Source organism: Terrapene carolina, unplaced genomic scaffold (assembly GCF_002925995.2).
Source record: "Terrapene carolina triunguis isolate 2854851 unplaced genomic scaffold, T_m_triunguis-2.0 Scaffold139, whole genome shotgun sequence".
Taxonomy (NCBI): domain Eukaryota; kingdom Metazoa; phylum Chordata; order Testudines; family Emydidae; genus Terrapene; species Terrapene triunguis.
Window position 1 is genome coordinate 10,823,566 of NW_020664490.1, and position 9,094 is coordinate 10,832,659.

Sequence of the window (9,094 nt, forward strand, 5' to 3'; positions counted from 1 at the left end):
GAAAAAAAAAAAAAAAAAAAAAAAAAAAGCCGAGTCAGTCCCGCCGACGGAGCAAAAAAAACCAGCGCTGCCGGCGGATATCGGGACGCGGGACAAACCCCAAATATCGGGACAGTCCTGATTTTATCGGGATGTCTGGTCACCCTATTTACCCATAAATCACCATGTAACAGCAGCGTTAACAATCAAGCCTAAATCTAGTTAAATTTAAATGTATACGAAATTTTAAGTAATAAGTCTGGGATAATTGGATGGTTGAGCAGTGTGTAGCATAACATCCAAAAACTGCAAAACCAGGGCAACAACTTAAACAAGTTAAGGTTCCACTATATAGATGCAAGTGTTTGCAAATACAAGCTCTTCAAATACAACTAAGAATAAAATAACCAACTCTTGTTATTTCATTTTTGCTCCTATCAAATCACTAATATTTGGATAACTCACAGTAACCTATGGCACTGCAGTAGGAGCTAAAGTTACCTTGTGATATCTCTTCTTGAATTCCCACAGGTTCCAAATATGGCATCAGCCCCATTTAACATGGTCCTAGGTGTGGGTAATATTCTCTGATGTTATAACATTGGACACGGCCTTGATGCTAGGTGGCTCAGAAATTTGTGTATCCATTTGTCCTTTTGATCCTGTAGAGCAACTTACTGCATTGGTAATTAACAGGTGTTGTGGAAGGAAAGTTATAGGACATATACTGGACAGTCAGCAACATTAAAGTCTAGTTTTAGATTGTTTCTGGAAGGCATAATCTGAAGAATTTCTTGGCTACCAAGCTGATTTTGTGCAATTCTGTGCTAAAACAGAGTTCTAGCAATGGAAAGGAAGCCTTGATACCAATGGCACTGCAGGTGGAGAAAGAGCTGAAACATTCCAATTGGTTGCTGCAGTAGATTCATAGCAAGGGATAACTTCAGGCCAGAATTTGATGGGCTGAAATGCACATGAGGAATTAAAGCTGAGGGCTGCAGTAGGAATAAATTTATTTTTAAAAACCATCAGTGTTTTCAGAACCAGAGAGGACAGATAACCTTAAATCCAAGATGCATTTTAATTACACCCCCTCTCCCACCATCATTTTGGATACTTTTAGATTCAACCCTATTCTTTACTTCATGCCCCCCAAAAAACCTCAACTCTCTTTCCATCCCTACCCCAAAAGCCACAGTCAGTATCTTTTATATACACTACGCAGTAGAAATACTCATTAGCATATCCGAGAAAGTCAAACACTAGTCTTACTGTGGATGTGCCAGTACTAAAGGACCTTCCAGCGATGCTATCAGGGACATTTAGGCATATCTAAAAATAATTCTTTGTTTGCCAATTCTTATGTGTGATACAGAGTATTGATGAAGAAGCTGTTGCCCAACAGTAGGCTATGAATAGTCAATATAGCATTTCTACAATACTAATACATTATCTGTACATATGAACAAGGTTCACTGAAATTTAACAACACAGAAACTATGTGGTAACTCCCAAGTGTTCTCAAATATTTCCGTAGTGTGGGCCAGATTTTGTCTTGTGAACCACCACCTCTTCTGTTTGATTCAGAAGCTTCCCTGTGTCATCCATGGCAATTGCTTACATAGAAAAGCAATATTAGGAAAATATTACATATATTTAAGATGTCTTAAAGCAAGTTAGCAAATGAAATGGTGAGACTAGCCACCAACATGGGAGACAGACTAGCTTTCTGCAAACCACTACCAAGTGCTCTAGCGACCTCAGATTGAGAACCTCTCTTGTAAAAATATCCTATCTTGTGGCATTCACACCATTCAGACACTTGAAGACTGATAAGTTCATAGGCTGGTAGACTGGTTTCACCTCCAATTCTGAGAGCATTTTAATTGGTGACAACTCTCTAGAAGTTTGGATGATTTGTTCAACTTGACAAACTCAAGGAAAGAAATTTTAAGAGTCTTTAAAAATGCCTTTACTGGAATTCCCCAGAGTAACATTTTGAACATGATTTGGGGTATTTGCAAGGCACATTCTGTAGAACAGTAATTGGATATTTAGTATTTACAATTACCTGTCCACTCTTCAGCACAGTGACATGCAGTGGCAGGATGTGATGACAACACATTCAGGTACTTGTTGGTCCAGGATCCCATCGCTCTCCTAGGTGAGGGAGTATTAATCACTGCATTATCTTCTTCATGAAAAAAGGGAACATAGTTAACATATCTTACACATAAGGACAGGGTATTGCTTTGTAGTCACACTCTTTGAATGAGAGCCCACTCTGAAAAGTGACACCTTTCACACAGTGAAAAGGTTAGAATTTCAGCTTATGTTAGAGACCATCAGTGATGAAAACAAAAGTCTGATATGGGGAGTGCGCCCTGATGAGACCAGGTTGCACTCCCTCAAATAAATATTACTTTTGCGGTGTTTTCATCTTAACCTTTACTGGTTTATCAGCCATTTTAAATACTTGCTGAGGTGCATGTGGTGGGCTAACTAAACTGAAGGAAAAATATCGGGAAAACTCTGTAAAAGAGAAGGCCTAGCATGATCCACTCTGTGCAAGGCAGACCCTTTCTAGGGAGTCTTTCAGGTGCCTCAAGACAACTGACAACCTAGATTTGCAGAATCTTAGAGCACCATTTTTGTTGTTTGTAGTTCTTAAACGGGCAAGAACAAAAATTAATCTACATAGAATCTAACTGACAAACTGTAGCAATACTCCATGAGGTCCATATTTCACTGGTGAGTAGGATATTGTCTGACTTTTACTCCTTGCTTTCCCCCTCATTATTTCCATTTTCTTGATGTAGTCTGACAAACTAAAGAATTCATTGTACATTTGGTAAGCAGCCCTCAAGGGCTACTGCATGGTAATCTCTCAAGTTTCACCAAGTTGCATTCCAATGTGTGACCCAATTTGTCTGAGTGTTATCTGTCATTTACTCTTACTGAAAACAGAACTCTGGTTTGTGCACACACAAATATGCAGCTATCAAAACTGCCTGCAAGGTTCCATTTTAAAAGTACCTCAGGAATAGTTAAGGTGGTGCCAGGGGACTCCATCAACAGAAGCATCTTACGTATCTGCATATTCTTGGTGCCTTTATAACTGCATGTTGGGTCACACAAGCAGCACTCAGAAGAGCAATATGCTTAGCTAGTACAAAGCTGGGAAAGATCACTCTAAGAAGAGAATCTCACCACTGCGTAACTACTCTTCTTGTGCATGCCACATATAGACAGCATACAGCAGCTCTCACGTGAAGATAAATGAGTGAGATTCAGTTTCTGAAGCACCTGCATCAGTCAAGCATACCTTGGTGCCAGGTCATAGTTTGGTAGTGATGGATGTCTCATCATCAGCTCCCTCTTACAAAACTTTGTTGCTCTGAAGCACCTGTACAATCTAAATAAATGAAGGATTTTCTTAATTGCAACAAAAAAAGTGCATTTTATGCACACTATTTTTACATATATCAAAGAGTTCAGGGCAGAGTAACAGCCTGAGGAATCCTATCCTCAATACACCTCATGTATTCACCTGTTGCCTTAAGAACTAATGCAACATCATGCTTCCTCCCGTTTGTATATGGCAGGAGAGCACGCAGCTGTTGACAGCAATCCTTAATCCACTCTCTAGTTAAAATAATTAGAAAACACTCATTCTCACCATGAAAGCAAACAGTGCTACAGTTACACCATTTAAAAACTTACCTTCTTAGCTTCTCTTTGGTAGAACGAAAGAGTGAAGTCCTTTTGCTCTTCCCAGAGTTACAGCATGTGGTCTTTACTTCACACACAATGGTATTTTTAACAATACAGAACTATATGAGCAAACGAGAATGTTAGTCTCAATAAAAACCAGTCATCATACAGTATATTTTGCACTAAGAAATGTTTCGATAAAACAGATGAATAATTATCTAACAACAAAATTTTCCTTTAGATAAGGCCAGAAGAGACCCACTGTGAATACCTAATCTGACGTCCTGTCTAATGCAGGTCGTCAGACTTACCTGAATTAGATATGCAGGAACAAACCTATTGATCCTTGAAAATTACATGTGTCAGATGATAAAAAAGCAGTATATATTCTAATTGAAACCCTTTGTATATGCTGTCCATAATGACTCCGAATATTGCTCTCACATCACTTCACTTTTATAGGTCTTAGCCCGCTTTCCTCATGCCACCTCAGCTGAAAATCTAGGTGCCATTTAAAATTAAGCAGTATGCTAAAACATACTTTGTGTCCTCTTATATGTTTTTTTCTTACAAGTTAGGGATTTAAAAATCTGGAGTGATCACTACTTATTTATTTCAATATTCTGGATTAAATATAAACCTGTATAACTGGTATTTAGAGATTTAGCAAAGAGCACTAACAGCTAAACTAATTACGAGTTTGTAATCCTTAATCCTTCACCTTAAATGCTCTAGTCTATTGTGTAGTGTCAATTATTCTCTACAAGCGACCAATTACCATAATATGAGTATTTTTCATCACCTCCTTCTGGAGTCTTAAATGTTTATATATTTGAGGTACACTGTCTCGTAAAACCAAAGTTTTGTACCAAGTTCAAATATGAGTGCTGATTTACATGACAGTGCTACAAAAGTATTTGAAGACACCATGAAAGAACATAAAACTGAACAGGGTTTCTATTCACTCCTTCTTCTTACACAAAAAGAAGACATTCAATTAAATTGAGACACTGTAAATTTAAAATAAATAAAGGGAAATACTTTCCCATAACACACAATTGACCTGTGAAACTTCTTGTCATAAATATTGTTGGGACAAAGACCATAGCAGATTTTTTTAAAAGGATTGGACATTTGGGTGGACGAGGAGAACAACCAGAGTTATACAACTGTAAACATTTTTAAAAGTGCACCATTTTTGGAGGGGATATAAACCCTCACACTTCAGGACATACACCAACTCTTACTGGAATTAGAAAGAAATTGCTCACTATAGGGCTTCTTAAACTTTCTTCTAACCACCCAGAAATGACTGCTGTCAGAGATCAGACACAGGACTAAGCAGGCCACTGGTCTGATCTGGTATGGCAATTCTGATACTTCTACGTTCCCCTTTGCAGGAAATTTTGTTTAAATAGAAGAGGATAGTTTCTTTATAAAATTGAATGGTGGTCTGAAATATTTTTTCTTGCTTATTTTAAACCACAGAAATGTCCAGTCTTCCCAGATTTTGCTGAAGGATTCTAGATGGGAGCTTTCTTGCCCTTAATTGCAGGAGTGACAAAGAGTTAAGAGAAACAATCCTTGTGAGACATGTTAAACAAAATCACAACAAAAACCTAGTTTTAAAAACAGACTTAAAATTTCCTCTGCCTCAGTTGTTCAAATTTTGTTGTTCTGTATGATGTTAATTCTAATAATCCTATTAGTTTTTTCAGTCACTCCCAAAATCTTCCAGGAAAAACAAGGTGGTTCAGATCAGAGTTTCTTTTAAAAAGAAAAATAAACATATATTTTTTTGGGGGGAGGGACACACTTATTTAAAAAACAAAAATAATTAATAAAAAAAAATCCAAAAAACTTCTTCCTTTGCAACTTACCTCTAAGCACAAAACATGAAAAGCCACTCTGACCTGCAGCTATAACTGCATCAGATGTTCTAGTGTATAACAGTCAGAAATGAGGCAGAACAATAAATGTGGTATAAACGGGAAGTCAGGGAAGTCATTTGTTTTAAGTCTGATACAAGGAATTAATTCAGTATCCTGTAGCCCTTATTTCTGCTTCCCTGGAGAAATGTAAGATACTGGATCAACTTCTATTTCTTGCATTAATTTAAAACATGAAACTTATAATGGCTACTCCTGCGATATCAGTAGCAAAGAGTAAATGCTGTTCATGTATTTTTTTTCCTTTCTGGGTTGAAGGCTGCCTATTTAATAACCCATTTTCTGAGGAACCGGGGGGGGGAGGGCATTCTTGTGAAATTAAGAAAGCATAGCACTTAGTGCTGCAGACACTCTTGTATTGAATATATATAGGATCTTCATACCGTTATATGGAGTCTATCAGCAATACCTTGTTCCCAAAGGTCCCATTGAAGTCAATGGGCCTACTAATGTGCTAGAAGTTAAGTATGTCTGTAAGTGCTTTACTGAATCAAGGACCAAAATGGAGATCCTGTTTTAATAATAAATATGTGGGAAACTCAGCAGGTATATGAGTAGTAAGATTACCACCTCCAGTTCACACCTGCTCATTTGGGAGGGAAGGGACGAGTCTGGTTTTTCACAATACTTATTCAGTTTGTTCCTACACATTCATACGTGTGTCTCACACACACACACACAAAAACCTCAGGAGTCTAACTCTAGCCAAAAGAAGTTTCTTGTTGAACTACCACAAAAAACGCATTCTTTCTCTCTCTCTCTCTCTCTCTCACACACACACACACACACACACACACACACACACACACACACACACACACACACACACACACACACACACACACGACGTTGGCTTTTTTCCAAACCAGCACTTAGGTGAGTGGCAGAGTATTATTCAGAACTGTACAGCACTCATTAAACTAGAGCAGTCTCTGAACTTGTATGGGCACCAGATATCTACTTTCCATTTTAAAATACAGGGGTGGGCGGGAGAAAAGACAAATAACTAACCAACGGATCTTTTCAGTACAGTCGTACTTCATGCTTGAATTACAAGACTGCCCCAGTGGCAGGTTATGATATCCTAAGTTTCCATTCTCATCTAAAAGGAGAAGGAAAAAGTTGTAAGCTGATTAAAAAAAAAGAAAGAAATTAAAGGAATTCTGGAAGAACCAACATTAACAAAATATTTGGGAAGTGAATTGGGGCAGTTTACTCAACATATTAGAATAAAAAAGGTTGGTTTTTTTACCTAATTAGCAAAATAAATGAAGGAGGACAGAGGATGCAATCAGCTTGATCAGGCAGAGGAATTCAAATCCAGGAGTACAAAGGCATGAGGGATTTGCTTCTTACCCGGTAACCTTTGGATGGTGCAGTCATGGTACATAAACCCCTTGCATATGTGCACCAAGAAAATCCAACTCCATGATCCTGGGACCTTTTTGGGGGGGGCAGTGGAGGTGAAGAATAGAGAAAGGAGAACAAAATAGAAAAGACATTTCATAGGTATTTATTTATTTCATCTCTTTTTGAAATCATAACTGCTTTCACAGTTTTGTATTGACAGTTTTAAAGATATTGAAGTATGGTTCTACTCTAAGTAACTATGCAAAATTGGCACCTTCTTACACTGACATGCTCTCTGTCTATTCAGAGCCATATCTGTTCATGTTAACAGAAAAAGAAAAGATTTTTAAACTGTTTTTTATTCTAATGAGTCCAGTAGAAAACAATCAACACAGCTAAGAGACTTCATGTGACTCAATTATACCTGTTGTATAATGTGTTGTCATTAGCCTCAATGAGGACAAAATTTGGCCTGTGGAATCTTTATTACTGGCAATATGCAAGATGACTGATAGCAAGCTGAGTGTGCAAAACTGGAAATTAGGAGGGGAAATTAAAAGCTTCTATTTGAGAAATGAGTGCATACGATACAGAAGTTATCGAAACACACAGATACAGTCCTATGCCTTTTCCTTTAAAATAAAAAGTAACTTTTCAGAGTTGTACCATGCTTAACGCTTATTCAGGTGAACAGATATTTGCAGTGTGCATACACAGTATCTTTAAAAGAAGTCAAGTCACTATAGTTTTTCCTCAAAATATCAAAAGATCCTGATTTCTATTGAGGACTAATGTCCTTTAGAGATTTGTTTCCCAAAGAACTCTCATCACATTGAGAGAAAGACCTAAATTACATCTCTAAATAATAAATTCCTCCCTTACTGCCTTCATAAAAAAAGACTTAAAAGATGGTTTTTGTAAGACTAATTTTCTCTTAGTTCTGAAAGTATGTGCTAATTGATAACTATATTAGAAAAACACTCAAGATGAAAACTGAGGGTTTACCTGTATTAAATTATTACACTTTTTTAAAGGTCTAGATTATTTTTCACTGTTTGTGCTGGTTGCTTTTGCACTTCACTCTGTTTAGACAAAGAAACTAGATAGATTAATTTCACTTTCTGAGTCTCATGCACAAGAACAAAGTAAAAAAAAAATCACATTTCTCCCTCAAGGGTTTTTCTTGTGTCTGCTATTGTTAGAAGTAGACTACCTAAAGAATACTATAAATGGGAGAGATTAGAAGGGGAAAAAAGTTTATTTCCATCAGTATGCTTATTTTGTGCATCTGACAGCACTGTGTGTGTGTGTGTCCAATCAAGTCAGTTTACCTTTTTGTTTATGTGGCTTTCTCAAAGCAAAAAAAGAAGAAAAAGAAAACATGTAAAAGATAGGAAAGGGTTTCAATATAACAAAATTTGGCATGGGGATTCTGGCAGTTTAAGTTCCCAAAACTGGCAGCTGAGGTAAAAAAGAAGTCTCAATTTAAATTAACAAGAGTCTAACAAAAAACTCTTCAAAAGCCAATATATTACCCATAGTTTGGATACAAGAAGGAATCAAGAGTCTGAAGAATCCACATGCTGCAGACAATATGTAGAAACCAAAACATACATGCACCTGGGATGAGAATCCCATTCCAGTAACTCTTCATTTAAAAAACCAAAAAGTCAAATATACAAGCTGAAGGAGGAGACTCCTGATTTAGTCCCATGCAGGTGGACCCCTGCACTCACACAGTGTTCCTCTTTGAAGTAATGGATCTGCCCAGGCAGTTCTTAGTGCAGAATCAGGGACTGAGCTGATAGCAGTACCAGTTCTCTCATCCTTTCTAGAGGGCAATATCACACACGCACTGTACATTACAGCCATCAAAAAGTTTAACAATCTCTTGCCAATGTCCCTGAAAAAGTTGGAATGAGGGTTATTTCTCTAACAGGTTTTAATAGAACATCATAGATTCTTAGGAATTAGTGGAAATCTCAAAGCTACCTAGATGATCAATAGTTATCTAGTTTTATAATCAATACAAAAGTGTCAAATCTTGCTGATACTATATCTAAATATTACTATTATGCTATAAATTGAATTTTTATTCACCA